Below are 19,087 nucleotides of genomic sequence, written 5' to 3'. Positions count from 1 at the left end.
CACATTCTGTATTTGTTTCACTGAAGGCATTTTAGAGGAAAAACTACTCTCTCCTTAACTCTGGCTTGTTGGCTTGTTACTAGATGCGTGAGGGAATGTGGGTGGCAGGGCACCCGTCCCCAGCTGGAAAACAGCAACTCCCTAGACTTCTTGCAGTCTATCAGGGTTGTCAACCCCATCATCACTGAGGCGTTTTTCAGCCTGCCTTACTTAAGCTCCAGCTATCTTGTCACCTGAATCTGAAAATAGTGACACCACACAAGGGTGATTATGACTAATAAATGTCATGATTAAAGGAAGTATAGCCACTCAGTAAATATTAGTTGAATTTGAATTCCCCCATCACCCCTGGAGCATCACCTCATTAAAGGTATCATACTTTTGGCTGGTATATGATAGGTATTTTTCATCCTGTCCGTTTGTTAGCTCATTCCCTCTCCATCTGTGTTCCTTGTCCATCTGCCAACCTAGAAAAACCTTCTTCATGTTTATAAATGAAGAGTTCAGTTTTTTTTAGACAACACTTTTTATGTTTTGGGTTTTATTAAGATGGAGTGCTGTAGCATATTATTATTTGCAAGGAATAATTTAGTGTCTTATCAAGATAATTAAGACACTATGTTTTCTGTAGGTGAGCCTGGTCGTGGTAGGGGAGAAAACAAGGTACTCTTGTGCCCTCATGCTGTTTTTGGCTAACGGAGCAAATGTGAAATCCAGAGCTGGTGGATACAAAGTCAAGTTTGCACGTATGTTAGATTTACTGTGTGGGTGCATGTTGGGTCAGTGTCCACAGCCAGCCTGCAGTCAGTGGAATTAGGGCACTCAAAGGGGTATTTCTTTGCAGGAGTTTGTTAAAGAGGGCGCTCATGTTCTACCCAATTTAAAACCTGTTTTTCAGAAGTTTTCAGGATTTTCTCACACCCTGTCATCCACATGTATTTCTTAATCCCCACCAGAGTGTACATGGGGGTTTAAAGACATCAAGTCCCTGCCTCTGAACCCTCTGCCCCTCCCTACTTGTGCTTAGATTCCAGTAGTAGTTACAGTACCCAAGGGTCACTTGCTCCTGTTGATTCATTGGTTCTTAGGAAAAAAGACAGCCTCTTGATATATACAGGGACTATTAGTGGACAGTTTCCCCTGTATTAAAATAAGAGAAGAGATTGTGGAAGACTTGAGGTGTAAGATATATTAGCCGCTATTATTCCAACAAAGATTCAAGAATCTGGATCCTTGTGACCCAGTTACCTTTTCCTCCTGTCCCAGAAGGTTGGTTAAGTTGTCACAGTGGGTGGTGGAAAGAAACGTAAATTTCTTAAGATGCTCTTAAGAGCATCTACATTTAATCCAGATTTATAGGGTAGTAAAAGTCACCATCTCTCAATTAATTATGATTTTTCCTAGCCCGACTCATGTTCTAAAAATCAGACTTTACTGTCTTTACAATGCAGAGGATCCCAGAGGCTTAGGGCTGGAAGGAACTAGCTGTGAGCTTACAGTCTCTGGGTTTTACAGTGAGCCTTGGAGGCTGGTCTGTTGTAGTATTAATGATATCAAACCACCGTGGCTCCCTTTTAGAAGAAGACAGGTATAAATACATTTCACTAAAATGAGAGTAGTTAGGAGGAAGGCGAGGCATAAGCTAATGAATCTCTTAAATTCTTGAATGGTATTAAGCAGGAAACAGCCCCATTTGTGATCCCATTAATGACTGACCACTTGGGGGCTCAGGCTTTGAATCATTTTTTAAGTAGCAGGGACAGATTTTTGCAGATGCTAAGGCTCTGTTTTGCTTGACCACCTTTCTGTTTACTGGCCCACATTGTAGGACAGCTGGCCTGGTGCCCATTTAAGAGGAGAAAGGTAACAGGCCAACATAAGATTCCAAACCTCGAGTCTGACCTCATTAGAAGTGTGCTTACTAGTGGTGTAAACCGTGGCATCCTTCCTCCTGATGGTTTGGATGATCTTGTGACTTGTTTGAGTTTTGTTATTTCAACAGTAGCAGGGAGGCAGCTGTAGTTTAGGAGATATTCCTTTGTGTCCGAGATGATACCCCCTCAGAACACTTTGAGTACTGACTCAGACCATCCCCTTGCCTTTAGACCATCCTTTGAAAACAGACTTTAACTTTCCTCGTCCCTGGAGAAGACTTAAGACTTGCTTTTGCAAGCCCTGTTTGCAAAATTCTAGAAGCAGGTGCTTCCAAAAGTCTCATCCAGGCCCACCTGGTGTGATGTTACCATTTCCATCTCACCTTTCCTAACTGGGTGCAGAGGAGAGCCTCATCACAGCTAAGTACCTCTCTTGCCTTGCCCCAGGCATGTGTACCGAAACCATGAGTTGCCCCAGCCAGTTCTGGTTTTCATGGGGCTTTTTCCCCTTGTTTTCTTCTCCATCTTTCTTTTTTCTCACAATGTGTTTTCTTTTCCTTGCCTTTCATTTAACCCTCTAAAAGCCTGGAAATGTTCAGGAGAATGGTTGCTATGTTTTTGTTTTTTCAGATCTAGGCTACTTTTTTGAGAGAAAAACAACTCCAGAGCCGTTATCTAAGGTGTGTACTTTGCCTTTACTGGAAGAAAAGCACTGTAATTCAGCTAATGCTACGGATGAGAGACATCTATTCTACGATCTATGCTGTCATAGACTGAGAAAAGTAAATATGTGATCAGACATTTCCTGGAGAAAACTTTAAGAAAACATTAGAGTATGCACGTGCGTGTGCGTGCGCGCACACACACACACACACACACACACACACACACACACACTCCTCCCTCTCCCAGCACTAGTTAGCTTGCTCATGGATCCTGGGGCCATTTCCTTATTACAGCCAGATCCCCCTGTAGACAGACAGTCAAGAAATCCTTCATTTGTTCCAGAGAAGATAGAATCCAGCCTGAGTGCTAAGTCAATTCCTTCTGCTATAAATACAGATTTTTTTCTTTAAAGTCTATCTTTAAAAGACAGTTTTAAAAAACTAAAAAGTTTTAAAAGATACACAGAATATTTCCAACTGAAATTGAGTAGAACATCACTTTAAAACTGAAGTCACATTTGATATACAGCTATGCTGTCTTATAGCCCTCTGGGGACTTTCCTTACTGTAAACTTGGAAAGACTTTGTGAAAATGCTATTTCATTGTTAAGATGATAGGAATTTGTTTAGCTCTTTACAAAGTATTCTCACAAACTAATAACAATGACAGTAACAATATCTGGTGTTTATCAGTTGCTGAGTATGTGGCAGACACTGTTCAAAGTGCTTTCCAGGCTCATTTAATCCTCTCAATAACCCTATCACATACGGACTGTTATTATCCCCATTTTCAGATGTGGAGACTGAGACATCAAGGGGCTATGTAACTTTACCCAAGTCACACAACCAGTAAGTGCTAAGGCAAAGAATTCAACTGAAGCTATGGTTGATTGTAAGGCTTTTGTACTTCCCACTACCTCGTGTGCCCTCTTAATCATTAGTGTCAAGTGAGAATCCTGTTTCAGATCAGTTAAGCGACTTCATTCTGGTGCCCCAACCAGAAGTGACCAAAAAAAGATTTAACGTTTTTCCTTTTCCTTTTACTGATTTTTTTCCCTTCTATGTCATGAGCCTCTAGGTCAATATTTTATTGAACTCAAAACATTCACTGAGTCCCTATTATGCACCAGGTGCTACATGACCTTTGGTGGTACAAAGATAATGAACTTACTGTCCTTAAGGAATTCACAATCTGAGTTTGGGGGATTAAGCAGATAAAACACAGTGACAAATGCAAGCAGTGTGGAAAATGTTCTACTAGGGCTAAGTACATGGCATTCTGGGAACACTGAGGATGGGGCACTGTCCTAGTCTAGGGACTGTCCAGAGAAGCTTTGTAGGGGAATTGAGTCTCCAAGAACAAATGGGAATTAGCCAGATTGAGATAAGAAAGATGTTGTGGACAGAAGAAATACCTTGTGCAAAGGCCCAGATATATTTGAGAGCACAGAGCCTTTAGGGACCTCCAAGAACTTTTATGTGACCTTGAGTTTAGAAGAAAAGAAGCCAGAGAGATGGGCAGGATTTTGATAATGAAGACTGCTGTAAGTCATTGTAAGCGGTGTTGGCTCTGCAGTTGGCTGTGTCATTGAAGAATTTTAAGCAGGTCAGGTAGAGAGCGGGATAGAATAGATGAAGTAAGCTTAGAGGCAGGGAGACCCATTTAGGAGGCTATTATAATTGTCTAGATAAGAAATGATGAGGGTCCTGACCTAAGGCAGAGGCAGTGAGTCAAGCTTTTTCTGCCTCCCCGGGATACACTTAATTGCTTCACTTGTTGCCTTCAGCAGCCAACCTGTCTGCCTGGCTGTCCATTCAGCCCCTGAATCTTCATCCCTTTCTTTGTCTTCCCGTACTGCAATTCATGTACCTGTCTCTCCTATTAGACCTCAACTCCTCAGAGGCAGCCAGTGTATCTTTTTAATCTTTATTTTCACTGTACAAGTACTGTGTCTGGTACATGTTTTTCAAGTTCATAATGGAGATCAGTTTAGTATGGCCATAGTCTAGGGTCCTTTTTGAGAAGGACTAAAGGGACTGTTGGAAAGGAAGGATGAGGGGGTAGAACTCTTTTGCTCTACAGTAAATTGAATGGGGTTGACAGATGAGAATTGCATATGACTTGACTTGGACTCTGCCAAAATGCATCAGCGTTCTTCTGGGATTTAAGGTAATTTCCTGGCAGGCTTAATGTTTACTCTTAGTAACGTTTACACAACTTCTGTGCCATCTCTTAAAAACGAATTAGACTTCAACACAAGTAATTAAAGATGGGAATAGCAAAAAAAAAAGATGGGAATAGCATCGTTCGGTTCTATTACCTGTGTCCCTGAGTACGAACCTACCTTCTACACTGTAAGTGAAACCCTGCTCTCCTCCCTGTAAGTTGTATGGGGGATGGACATTTAGCTAAGGGGCTTGCAAAATTTCTTTATCTTTTAAAATATGAAAGCCTCCACGGAAGCCAAATAGAGAAATCAGATTTTTACAAGGAGCTGTTCTTGCTGAAGTCAGGGCCAGTTTGGGGGGCCCACAGCCTTGTCCAGCTGCCTAAATAAAGGGGCTGTGAAAAGCACTAATCAAGACCATCCACATTTTCCCACCTAACTATTCACTTTGATCTAGTTCTCTTAAGTTTCAAACTATTATTACACGAGCTTTTCACAGGCACTCAGTGGTTTTGTTTTTATGTTCCATCACTTTTGGACCCTGGTGTCTTCCAACAAGAGGGAGATTTGGCTGCTCTTCTGTCTTCCTCCCAGGTTCTCATATACCCTTCTCCAGCACTGACTGGAAGACATTCTTGCACCTTGCAGTAGATGCCTTCCAAGACCTTAACCCAGAGATAATCATCATTTAGGTAAAAGACTTATCCCACTACTGGGCATATACCCTGAGAAAACCATAATTCAAAAAGAGTCATGTACCAAAATGTTCATTGAAGCTCTATTTACAATAGCCCGGAGATGGAAACAACCTAAGTGTCCATCATCGGATGAATGGATAAAGAAGATGTGGCACATATATACAATGGAATATTACTCAGCCATAAAAAGATACGAAATTGAGTTATTTGTAGTGAGGTGGATGGACCTAGATTCTGTCATACAGGGTGAAGTAAGTCAGAAAGAGAAAGACAAATACCGTATGCTAACACATATATATGGAATTTAAGAAAAAATAATGTCATGAAGAACCTAGGAGTAAGACAGGAATAAAGACACAGACCTACTAGAGAACGGACTTGAGGATATGGGGACGGGGAAGGGTAAGCTGTGAGAAAGCGAGAGAGAGGCATGGACATATATACACTACCAAACGTAAGGTAGGTAGCTAGTGGGAAGCAGCCGCATAGCTCAGGGAGATCAGCTCAGTGCTTTGTGACCGCCTGGAGGGGTGGGATAGGGAGGGTGGGAGGGAGGGAGATGCAAGAGGGAAGAGATATGGGAACATATGTATATGTATAACTGATTCACTTTGTTATAAAGCAGAAACTAACACACCATTGTAAAGCAATTATACTCCAATTAAAAAAAATAACTGGGAAAAAAAAAGATCCTTTATTGAAAGGATAAGTGTTAAGAAAGTAACATTTCCCTTGAATTCACGCAGTTTATTGTTCTTGTTAAAATTTAATTATACCTCACGAGCTCTGGAGCATGTGGGTGTATTTAATGGCCTTTGTGCTTTTACCGAATGTGTTAAAATTAATACTTGGCCTTACAGAAAAAGAGGCTGAACTCTGTGCCTAAAGATTTTTCAGGATTACTAAGAGGCTTAAGAGAGATCAAAGAGACCTCAGTTTGTTTGTGCCTACGTGTGAAAAAGTAGTTATTTTTTTCTTGAGCCACAGAGAAAGGATTTGCATACATAAAATTTGGTAAAGGATTACTTATTGGAAGAAATGAAAGGCATTCTATGGGTAAGAGTTTTTAGACACTTTGTTGGAGATGATCAGCCCAGTTCTCTCTTCTGTCTTAGCCCCGTTCTCCCCATCTGTTTTCAGAAAGCTTTACCGCTTATGTTCAGAAGCCCACCAAGGGTTGGGGTGAGGGACTCCCTGTCAGCCCTGTTAGGTGGCTATGTAATGAATTCTTTCTGTCCGGTAAGGTAATGCTGAGGTTGTGCCCCACTTTTTTTTTTTTTTTTTGTGGTATGCGGGCCTCTCCCCTTGCGGAGCACAGGCTCCGGACGCGCAGGCTCAGCGGCCATGGCTCAAGGGCCCAGCCGCTCCACAGCATGTGGGATCTTCCCAGACCGGGGCACGAACCTGTGTCCCCTGCATCGGCAGGCAGACTCTCAACCACTGCGCCACCAGGGAAGCCCTGTGCCCCACTTTAGAAATCTGATTCATAAACACAATAGATTCAGTAATTCTCAGCTCTATTAAGGGTGATTATTCACTTTGAGAAAGGTCTTTGCGAGTAAGTGTATTTACCCCAATTCCTGAAAATAGCCCTCTCTTAATGCTTCCTGGGGACTGTGTATGGATCAGGTATACAGTCTAGAGGAAGGAGAAGAGAAATGCAAAGCTAAGATGTTTAGGGATCTGCTGGCTCTTTGCAGAACAATCCACAAAGGTGATAAAGAATCTCTGAAATGATTTGTTTCTCAAATTCAATTTATACCTATCTTTTTTTGTAGAAATGCAACACACATTTAAGGATTTGTCTAAAGAGTATCGCAATGGTAATTTTCTGATATTCGATGTGCTGTATAATATATAAGACATTTCAGTATATAGAATGATATCTGCAACCCCTTCTGAGTGCCCTCCAGGGCTCAGTGAGAAGCCAAGGATAGAGAATTTAACTTTCTCTCACTATGAGCGTCACTTGTGATCTCTGAAGGGAGGTGCTTACCTAGAGATTTAATTCTGCCCCCAGATAACAGTTACTTTCTTTCAAGAAGGCTAGTTATTGAGGGCTCATATACTCAGCCCTCAATAGTTATTGAGGGCTGAGTATATGCCAAAAATGTGCTGGCTAGGTAGGTTTCAAGGAGAGGATTATCAAACATCTGAGCAGAATCAGATAAGGGGCCAACCTCACCAGGAGTTCTCTGCTTTAGTACATTGTAGGAATTTGGCAAACCAGGACATATCCAGAGAGGACTGACTACAGGGAGAAGGTTCTGGAAGGCATTTTGGTTGAGAAAATGTTGAAGAAACAAGGGCTATTTACCTGGAAAAGGGAAGATTTTTGGTAAAGAGATTCATGAAAAATGTCTCAGTTCTCACTGTTCAGTATGATAGCTGCGAACCACACGTGGCTATTTAAAGTAATTAAAATTAAATAGAAATTTAAAAATTAGCTCTTCAGTTACACCTGCACATTTCAAGGGCTCAGTAGCCACATGTGGCAAGTAGTTATCATATTGGACAACACAGATTTCCATCTCTGCAGAAAATTCTGTTAGACAGCGCTGCACTGCATATCTGAGGGATTTCATGTAAAAGAAAGAATGGATTCAAGCTGCATATCCCCAGAAAGTACAGTTTTGCCCAATGGAGAAGAACCAGGGGGGAAATTTTTCCAACACTTGAGGTAGTCGGGAGCAGAAGAAGCAGAGTCGGAAGCTCTCTAAGAGGGGAAATACTGCCTCTCGGTGACCCTTGTCCAGGATACTAGAGAGGAAGTATGAGCATCTCAGCTGTCAGACTTTGTCTGCTTGTGCATGTCAGGCCCTGAGCCTCAGCCCAGCCAGCACACTCAGGCACCGGTTCAGAGCTCTCTGCAGCTTCCTGCATTGTATGTGATAGAAAGTACCTGGTAGCCTGGCTGAGAACAAACTCAACTTCCTCTCTCCCTTCTGTTTTAAGCTGATTTAAACCCTCCTTGGGAGGTTGGTAATTTACAAAGCTCATGAAAAGCTTTCAAAGAAATTATGCCTAGAAAAAAATGTATTTCTGGAACTCAAAAATGGGGATATACTTTCTGAAAATAAATTCAGGTGGATGATGGATGAGGATAATGAAAAGGCCTTGTTTCCTAACCCTATGCAGCCTTGAGTTATCCAAGACCCTATATATTCATACACTTGAACTTAAGCCGAATAAAATAATCAATTAGCAGTTGGCAGCAGTTTCTCCTTGGATAAGACACAAAGCACATAGTTGGCCTGTGTTTGGAGAGGTCGGTGTTTGCAGGGTATCTTAATGGCAAAGTCATGCTTTCTCAAATACTTGGTCAAATTTATATGGAATTGAGGGACCATAATAAGTAGGTATTTATAAAGCTCTTTAGTAGCTTTTGAAGAGACTGTGCCTGAGAATTCAAATAATTATTTCTGGAAATCTGAAACCAGCGTTGGTTACCTGAGGGCATTCCTTAATTGAAGCTTGATGGTGTTGCCCTGCCTAAGAATCTCAGTTCTGGTCAAGCCTGGGCAGTTTTATTGGTCTTTTGGAGTTCTGAAAGGACACTCTCAAACTGCCTGAGAGTACCAGAGGAGGAAAATGACACTCATTAAATATTTTAGGATTGTCTGTCTAAGAGGTCAAGAGAAAAAAGGAATTGCATTTCTGTAGAGTCACTGGAGACAGATTGTGGTCTGAACACCTCAGCTATCTTGGACTGACCTTGCCATTTTCCAAACTCTCCATGGGAAATCACTGTCTACTCTTTTTTTAACCTTAGTTGTTTATTTTTCAATGTCTTTTAATTTGCTGTTTTGAGGACATGGATGGTGTAAGCAGCTGGTCTCTCCTCTTCCTTCTCTCTCCTCTCCTATTCAATACAGAATCGGATTTACTCCTATCCAATGGATGGGGATAAAATATGCTCTAGGCAAGTGTTTTTTATCATTGATGTTTTCCAACCCGCCCTGTGCTTGAAACTCAGGTATCAGTCCTGTGCCCTGACCCTCTGAGAAAATGTCTTGTCCAGGCAGACACAGATGATTTATTTGCCAGAACTAAGTTTCTTCGGGAAAGCATCCTTGGTTTGATCTGGCTACACTGAGAAAGGAGCTCTTGACTATGTCTGTACACGGTCAAGAGAAAGTTCTCATGGGCAGTGATGAAGTTAAATGAAATTAAAGGATGGGTGGAGTTTGTGGCATGGGTGAGGGGGGCAAAGCATTCCAGGGAGCGGAAGTGGCACATGCAAGGGGAGAGAAACACCAGAGCTTGAGATGTTTAAAGGAAACTCAAGGATGGTTCTGTGAAAAGAAGTAATGGGAGAATCATTCATTTATTAACAAATATTTATTAAGAACCCATGATTTGGGCTTCCCTGGTGGCGCAGTGGTTGAGAGTCCGCCTGCCAATGCAGGGGACACGGGTTCGTGCCCCAGTCCGGGAGGATCCCACATGCCGCGGAGCGGCTGGGCCCGTGAGCCATGGCCGCTGAGCCTGCGCGTCCGGAGCCTGTGCTCCGCAACAGGAGAGGCCACAACAGTGAGAGACCCGTGTACCGCAAAAAAAAAAAAAAAAAAAAAAAAAGAACCCATGATTTGCTAGGTACTGTTCTAAGCACCAGAAATACAGTAGTAAATTTTTAAAAATTCCTGCCCTTATGGAACTGATATGCTAGAGAAAGGAGTCAGAAAATAATCAATGCGTATAATCAAAGTTTTAAATTAGTTCTTTCTAAAGGGCTATAATAATAATAAGGGCTACATGAGGGTTTGATAAACTGAGTAATTTTGTGTGTTGGTTAGAAGGCAATAGATCCTGTCAGGGCTGGGGGGTGGGTATTATAGAGTTTGGTAAAGAAAATTGGAAGTGCCGAAGGGAGGGTTGGGAGTGGGTTGTAATGTTACAACCTCTTTGAGAAACCTTTTTGTTTTTTTAAGATGACTTTGGATTTATTGATGACTTTTTAAAAAATTTTTATTGGAGTACAGTTGCTTTACAATGTTGTTAATTTCCGCTGTACAGCAAAGTGAATCAGTCACACGCATACATGTATCCCCTGCTTTTTAGATTTCCTTCCATTTAAGTCACCACAGAGCACTGAGCAGAGTTCCCTGTGCTATACAGTAGGCCCTCATTAGTTATCAATTTTTTTTTTTTTTTTTTTTTGCGGTACGCGGGCCTCTCACTGCTGTGGCCTCTCCCGTTGCGGCGCACAGGCTCCGGACGCGCAGGCTCAGCAGCCATGGCTCACGGGCCCAGCCGCTCCGCGGCATGTGGGATCCTCCCGGACCGGGGCACGAACCTGCGTCCCCTGCATCGGCAGGGGGACTCTCAACCACTGCGCCACCAGGGAAGCCCAGTTATCAATTTTATACATAGTAGTGTATATACGTCAATCCCAATCTCCCAGTTCATCCCACCCCCAATCCCGCCGTGGTATCCACAAATTCATTCTCTATGTCTGTGTCTCTACTTCAGCTTTGCAAGTAAGTTCATCTGTATCACTTTTCTGGATTCCACAATAAGCAATATTATACGATGTTTGTTTTTCTCTTTCTGACTTGTTTCATTCTGTATGACAGTCTCTATGTAAAACTATGGAACGCTTCACGAATTTGAGTGTCATCCTTGCGCAGGGGCCATGTTAATCTTCTCTGTATCGTTCCAGTTTTAGTATATGAGAGCAGAAGCTAATCCTCATGCCGAAGCGAGCATGAGAAGGCTTTTTGAAAACGCACCATTGAGCAAAGACTTAAAAGGGGTATGGAGTTAACAATACGGTTATTTTGGTAAAGAGCTTTCTGTGCGGGTAACAGCTGGTGCAAAGACCATGAGGCAGAAGAGTGTCTTCAGGAAATAGCAAGGATGCCAGGGTGGGAGAATGAGGCTGGGGAGATGGGAGGGGGGCAGATAGAAGGTCACCATAAGGACTTCGGCTTTCATTCTGATAAAATGAAGAGTTGTAAAGACTGACTTCGATTTTAAGAGGTCAGCCTGGCCGCTCTATTGAGAATAGACTTTGGGGGGTGAAACTAATGGCCACATGATAAGGCAGCCAGCTGGGCAGCCACACAGGGTACTAACCTGTAAAGGGCACTAAAATAGCACTATGATAAGAAAAAGATTGTTCCTACCAGAGCTCACCTCAGGGAAGGTACAGTACATATCAATGAAATTTAATCAAGGACATGAGTAGTTGGGTAACAAAGGTATCCACTGAATGCTCTCTGAGGTCTGTGGGTCTAGTGAACTGTAGGCTTTTTGTTTTGCTGAGTGGGGCACTACAGTATAGGGCCAGAGGTATGTTATCAGAACCGTAGAAGAGAGGCTTCGGTCCACCTTGAGCTCACACCTCCCTAGACTGGGGTTCTTATTGATCAGAGCATCCAGAGAGCCGAGTTGCAGTCCCACCGCCCTAAGGGGAAGTGCAGGGCTGGATCTTCAATGACCTTGAACGCCCTTCAGAAAATACCTAGTTACATAACCCATACACACTTTCATGATGGCCTTCTTTTCCCATCTCCAGACCCCGTAGGAGGAGAACCTATTCCTTCCTCCTGGGAGCAGTTTTATTCCACTCTTCAGTAATAAAGATTCATTGTTACTCAGAAAACATTGTAAATCATTTCTAAAAGCCTCCGCTCTTGAACAATGGGGTTTAGCTGAGGATGGGTCAGCGGATTAGCTGCTGCTGTCATAAAGATCTGGCCCCTACCTGGGAGTAGAGCCCTGGGGGTCATTGACATGGATGAGTAGTTCCCAGAACCACAGTTCAGAAAGGACAGTCTAGTCACCAACAGCCTGCTCTAATTCAGCACACTTTCGTTGAGTGCCTGAACCATGACTTGTGTCCTTGATGGAATCACTTCTGGCTCTATCATCTGTCCCCTGAGAATAGCACTGTTGTCAATCCCACCTAGATTAGATCAATTAGCAAGGAAGAAGCAAGCTCATATATGCATGCTATTCATTCAAAGTGTGCATATAGGCATTTGGTATGAAGAACTGCTATTTCACTTGTAACTTTGTTTAATTATGATTATGGAGTGACAGAAGTACAAGTGTAACAGGAATTTTCTATATTAATCACCTCTGTATACATGTCAAATTAAAAATGTGCACAGTGTCTGTAATTCTTTCCTTTTTCTTGGTGTTTGTTCTGAATACGTTCACTGAAATATACATTTATGTCTGAATCAAATTTAAAAATTGGGGCTTGTATTTTATTCATCTTTTTAAAATTTAACTTTTCTAAATTTAACTTATTACATTTTGACACAAGTATTAATCTGAGATAGATTGGATATTTGAAAAAATTAAAAATGAATTCTTTACCAGAGATAGCTTGAGAAGCACTGAACTAGAAAACTAAGAAGAGGGCATATGGTACTATTTTTATTTCTTACCTGTGGAGACTCTCCAGACCCATCATCAGCTGTGCTCCGAGCTGTTTTCTACTTACAACAATGGGTTTATGGGACGCCATCTACCCCCATTCTCCTGTCCTCACACCCACGACTGCACAAGGTGGTTCCCTATGGAGTTAGTAATGCTGCCCACAGAGAAGGAAGTGAAAATAATAAAGATAGAACCTCACATCGGCCCAACTCATTTGAGACAATAAAGCCAGCTATAAAAGAGTCAATCGAAAAGGTCAAACAATGTAGGGGGCACGGCATCTTACCCCTCATGGGAAGGAGAACTTTAAGGTTATTTTTCCTTTTCCTTCTTTCTAAAGGGAGCACGGCTATCAAAATAAGAAAGCTGACAACCTCCAGTGCAGCTTTCAGGATTTCAGTTGAGAATATCTATGAAGTATTTTCCTTCTCACCATGAAATTATCTGCTAAAGCAATTCTGCAGTCACTCTGAATACATACAAAGTAAAATGACTTACACTCTGAGAGTTACATTTCCAACTGACGACGTGCAAAAAGCAGCTTTGCAAAATGTACCTTTGTGTGCAGAGCCCAGTGAGCAATTAACTAGCCCTCTTGACCAAGCTGTGTAGGCACAGAGCCTGGGCAGCACCTTTGCCAAGTCTGCCCCAGGCCTGCCGAGGTGGCACGTGGCAACTCAAAGTCTAGTGGGAAACATATTCACCATCAAAGAGCTAGTTTCTTAAACCAGGGTAGAATATAAATTTACTTTTTTCAATCACAAAATTCAATTCTAACCTTTTAAAAACAGCAGCTGGCAAAATCCTTCATGAATATGCATTCTCTCCTTAACTTGTAATTTTGTCATGCAACAAACATTAACAAATACTGCTACATTTCAAGGCTCTAGGTGGAGAACTGGGAAGATCAAAGATGAAAGTCTCTAAGGTAAAGGAGCATTTGCCATGTAGTAAACAAGTAATTATTTTAATACCTTATTTATACATTACAGCCTACATTTGAACATCACAACTGCCCTCATCCCAATGAAATAGGCAAGAATGAGTTATGCCATTTTGCCAAAGAGGAACTGGAGATAGGATGTATTAAATCATCTTCTTATGATCATACCACAAACAGCAGATCCAGAACATAGTGCTGGCTAAGAGCATGGCTTTGCGGTCAGTGGGATCTGGGTTCACAAGCCAGTCATCACCTTAGCTGGTTATTTTGGATATGTTAGCCCATTTGTACTTCTGCCTTCGTTTTTTTTAAAATTTTATTTATTTATTTATCTATCTATCTATCTATCTATTTATTTATTTATTTATTGGCTGCGCAGCATGTGGGATCTTAGTTCCCTGACCAGGGATCGAACCCACTCTCTGCATTGGAAGTGCTGAGTTTTAACCACTGGACCGCCAGGGAAGTCCACTTCTGCCTTCTTATCTATGAAATGGAGATAACATCTGCCTCATAGGCTATTGTAGGATTAATTGAGAAAATGTTTGTGAAGATGGGAGGAACTCAGTAAGTGATGGTAGGTGTCATTATTTCATCAAGAATCCTTTATTAAGCTTCCATTTACATACACTGCACTATGTGGAAGATAACCTAGACATAGGAACTCACGATATAATACAAGGAGAAACAGACAAACGATGTAACACAATAAAACAAAAGTGACAAATCAGGCACTGATAAGGACTGCCTCCTCAGTGTTTCTGTAGCAATATCTAGATCTCAGAGCACGTATGGAATATACTGTCATTGTCAGGGTCTCAGGCACTCTACCCTCACCCTCCACCAGTAGATTATGAACTCCAGGTAAGTTTTAGTATTTTCCTAAAACCTTACTTATTTACTCTATAAATACTGATAGAGATCATAGAGTCAGGGAATGAGTGCACCAAGGATACAGCCGTGGTCCTCGCCCCTGGGGACATGCCATGTAGCAGACACTCAACAAAAGCGTGCTGAATTAAGGTAGATTGTTGATGATTAGATTGTTCTTTCTGGCATTTTCCAGTTGTCTTTCTTTTATTGATTTCTAGTGTAATTCCATTGTGGTCTGAGAGCAGACACTGTATGATTTCTATTCTTTTAAGTTTGTGAAAGTGTGTTTTATGGCCGAGAACGTGGTCTGTCTTGGCGAACATTCTGTGTGAGCTTGAGAAGAATGTGTACTGTGTTGTTGTTGGATAAAGTAGTCCATAGATGTCCATTATATCCAGTTGATTGGTGGTGTTGAGTTCAGCTAGGTCCTTACTGATTTCATTCCTGCTGTATCTCTTCATTTCTGATAGAGGGATATTAACATTCCCAATTATGATAGTGGATTCGTCTGTTTCTCCTTGCAGCTCTATCAGTTTTTGCCTTGTGTAGTTTGACACTCTGTTATTAGGTGTATACACATTAAGAACTGTTATGACTTCTTGGAGAATTGACTCCTTTATTTTATTGTTATTTTATTTTATTCATTTTCAGTTTTTATCTAAAACGAGGCAAGTAGTGCTGTGTTTTCAAAATTCACTTTTGGGTCTTCATTAGTTAACTAATTATCCAAAAATAGTTAATTTTAAATTATCTTTTGATGAAAAATGAATCCATAGAATTTTTTATGCATAAATCTAGGAAAATAGATTCAAAACATTCTATCAAATTCAGAAAATATTTGGCGATAACTTTCGGCAGATGTGCTGTATCAATATCATCACCTCTTTCACTGATAACTGTTAAATTCTGGAACGTGGTGTAAATGTGGAAAGTGTTCTTTTAAGCATCTAGCTTTTGTTTTAGGTCTTCAATCTTATCTGCCATTGAAAAACATTGTTTCTCCCGTACATGAAAGTATTAAGAGCATTAAAATAGCAAGGACAGGCAAATAAACAAGTCTGGCTCTAATTCATATCTTTACAAAGTTGGGACCAAGCGGATTTCTTACCTTGTAAAACACTAAGAGTTTATTCCGCACTGCAGACATTGTTGAGAGAGCTTTTCCTCTCGATAACCATCAAACATCAACATGCAGTACTGTTGTGTATGATTAGCCACCTTCTTGATTATTCATTCAGAGTCACCGTGAATTTAACTCATTTACCTTTACGTAATTTACTATCTTTACTACGTCACTAAGTACAATGTTTAGTTTAGCTGACTTATTTTTGAAGCCAGTCTTTCTCAACGAAGGCAGAAGTGCATTAATGTACATTCTGGTGTAAGTTTATTAATATGGGTACTCACTCCAGAATGTTTTCCTATCATTGCACCTGTGCTGTCAGAACATACTTGTACACAAAACTTAAACTCCAGACCATACCTGTTGACAATGTAATTTCTTTTTAGCTTTATACATTTGAAAGCTAGTTGTGTCTTTTGACAATGAGCATAAAAAAATTTTTTTTAAAAAGATTCTTTCTTCATATCACCATCGTGTTCAAATTACATCTGTACTGAAAGATGGCCATATTAGCCGTATCATTGCACAAGTCAGGTTGCAATGAAAAATACTTCACTTGCTTTATTTGGTCTATGAGTTGGTCTTCCATATCATTAGCCTGGTATGTTAATCTGTGGAGTCATTGGAAAGTGGTAGTGGAGCTACCTTCTTTACCAAAGATTCATGTTTCCAAACACCTCTGCTGCAGATTGTCGCTAATGTCTCATCAATTGCATAGGTTGTTTTGGTCTTAGCAACCCGAGGTGCTATTTTAGAAGTGCACAAAGCATTACTAAGTAAAATATTGAACATTTGCTTCTGTGGCTTTCTAATGCAATACTTTTTTATTTCAAAGAATTCTTTTTAGTTTTGAGCTTTTATTTTAGCCTTTTGTGAGTAAATTGCTGCCCAAGAAGTTTTGAAGGAATCACTAGTTAGAACATTTCTGCCAATAACACACTTTTGGGTCTAGCATGCCATTCTCCAACATGGCTACAAACCCAGCCCAAACTTAGTATATGAGGAATGATCCTTCAAAATAAAGCTAGCATGAAGTCTTTGGTCTCCATTTCTTCAGAGTCACTTCCATTGCCGTTATTTGGTTTCCTTCTACTGATGCATTCAGATAAAGTATGTCTTTTCTTGAAACGAACAAAAAAGTCATGTGTGATTTCTTGTACTGTTTGTAAATTAGAAATAAAAATGAGTAATACAGTTTGTTCTTTCTCAATTTAGCTAGTAATGTTAAGCTATAAGTTAAGCACGGTTGATTAAAAATTGAAATCATGAGAATAATAAGTTAGAAAAGTAAATCCATGCCAACATTTTCTCTCTCTTCCTTGTCTTTTGTGGCCTCTCTCATCTGACTTCTTAATCGACACTTCTCATGTGAGCTGACGAGGAGGTGGGTAGGAAGACATTTCTCTAGTAATTGTTGTTTAAAATCCGTCTGTAGCCTAATTCATGGAAAAAACAGGGAGACCAGGGTTTCATGTCTTGTGTTTTACATTTCATGTTATTTCCTAATGAGTACAGTAGTATCTAATTGTGTCCCGGACGAATGAGATGTTTTCACCATCCCATGTGTAAGATCCATGATTATACTGATTATAGGGATATGTGGCATCAAAAAAAGGTGCTAGCTTCAGGTCAACAAATATATTTTGAACACCTACAATATGCAAGGCCCTGTGCTACATGTAGTAGGGAATACTAGAGAAAGTCAATCATAGTTTCTGTCGTCTGTGAGCTGACAAATATAGGGTGTTGGTTATCTGTTGCTGCATAACAAATTACTCAAAGCTTAGTGATTTAAAACAATAAATGATTTTTTATTTAGCTCATACATCAGCAGCTGGGCAGTGGTTCACCAGGGTGTCTCATTTCTGTTAGGTTGTCAGTAGGCTCAGCTCAAACAGGGACTGGATGATCCACTTTCAAGATGGCTCACTCACATGGGCAACAAATTGGTCCCTGGAGGTAGGCTGGGAACTCGGCTGGGGCTTTGAGCCAGTGACCCAGGTTGCTTTCCAGGTAGATCTCTGCACAAGCTGCTTGAACATCCTCACACTATGATGGCTGGGTCCCAAGTGTTAGTGTCCCAAGAGGTCAGGACAGAAATGCATGGTGCTTTTAAGACCTAGCCTCAGAAGTCACATAGCATCTCTTCTACTAGCTTTATAGGTTGTACAAAGACCTGCTTTTACAGGCAGTCACAAAGACCTGCCAGGTTAAAAGAGAAGGGAGCAGACCTATTGATGGGTAAGTGGCAGGATTATAGAAGAGCGTGTGTGATGGGACATATTGTTGTAACCATCTTTAGAAAATAACAATCTGCCATACAAATTATTCATTCATTCATTCATTCATTCATTCATTTAACAGATATTTATCAGTCACCTACTATGTGCCTGATACTGTTAAGGGCTGAGTATTCAAAGATAAATAAGACATGGTTTCTGCCCTAAAGGAACTGACAATTGTAGGAGAGGAAGAAGATAGAATTAACTATATGTAATAAAATAGAAGTACTATGCCAGAAGTTTATACAAATCACAGTGGTGGCACAGAGAAGGAGAGGTGATAAAATTTCTCAGGGAAGTTACGTTTGCGATGGCTCTAGAAAGGTGTGTAGGGCAATAGTTCTCAAAGCGTGATCTGTGTATCCATGGGGATCCCCAAGAGCTTTCCAGGGAGTTTGTGAGGTCAAAACTATGTACATAATAATACTAAGACATTGTTTGTCTGTGTTGATGTGCGGACTGATGGTACAAAAGCAATGGTGTGTGAAACACTAGCCCCTTAGCATGAGTAAAGGGAGTGCCAAATTGTATCTGTAGTCACTGTATTTTTCACTGCTGTGCACTCATTAAACAAAAAAGTTGGTTTCACTCAAGAATGCCCTTGATGAAGCAAAAATGATTAAATTTATTAAATTTCGACCCTTGAGTACATATTTTAATATCCTGTGTAACAAAATGAGAATTCTACGTAAAGCACTTCTGCATACTGACATTCTTTGGCTGTTTCAAGGAAAAGATTTTGTGCAGTTGAATTTCTAACTGAAATAGCTGCTGTTTTCAGTACCGTTTTTACTTGAGAGAACAACTGACAAACTAGGGTTTTTCAGACTTGAGTATTTGGCAGACATTTTCTTGAAAATCAATGAGGTGAGCCTGTCACTTCAAGGAAAACAACTGACGGTATTCGTTGCCAGTGATAAAATTAAAGCTTTCAAGCAAAAATTAGAATTGTGAAAAACTGGTATCTGCCACCATGAATTTGACGGTTTCCAAAGAATGGTTTGATGGAATTGATGTGATTAACAAATAGGATTTTTTGGTCTTTTTTAGAGAAATGTCGGTTTGGCAC

The 19,087-nt window shown here is 40.7% G+C and overlaps 1 protein-coding gene and 1 non-coding gene across 4 annotated transcripts in view; one reads left to right on the top strand and one right to left on the bottom strand.

Annotated features, from left to right (window-relative positions):
• The window catches only part of KCNH1 (potassium voltage-gated channel subfamily H member 1), a 416,698-nt gene that overhangs the window by 252,894 nt on the left and 144,717 nt on the right, over positions 1-19,087 (top strand). The window lies entirely within an intron of this gene.
• On the bottom strand, positions 10,991-11,098 carry LOC115861884 (U6 spliceosomal RNA). The gene has a single exon (XR_004042922.1). It is a non-coding gene; the product is annotated as a U6 spliceosomal RNA (small nuclear RNA).

This window comes from Globicephala melas, chromosome 1, assembly GCF_963455315.2.
Source record: "Globicephala melas chromosome 1, mGloMel1.2, whole genome shotgun sequence".
Lineage (NCBI taxonomy): Eukaryota > Metazoa > Chordata > Mammalia > Artiodactyla > Delphinidae > Globicephala > Globicephala melas.
This window is presented reverse-complemented; position numbering and strand designations above follow the sequence as displayed.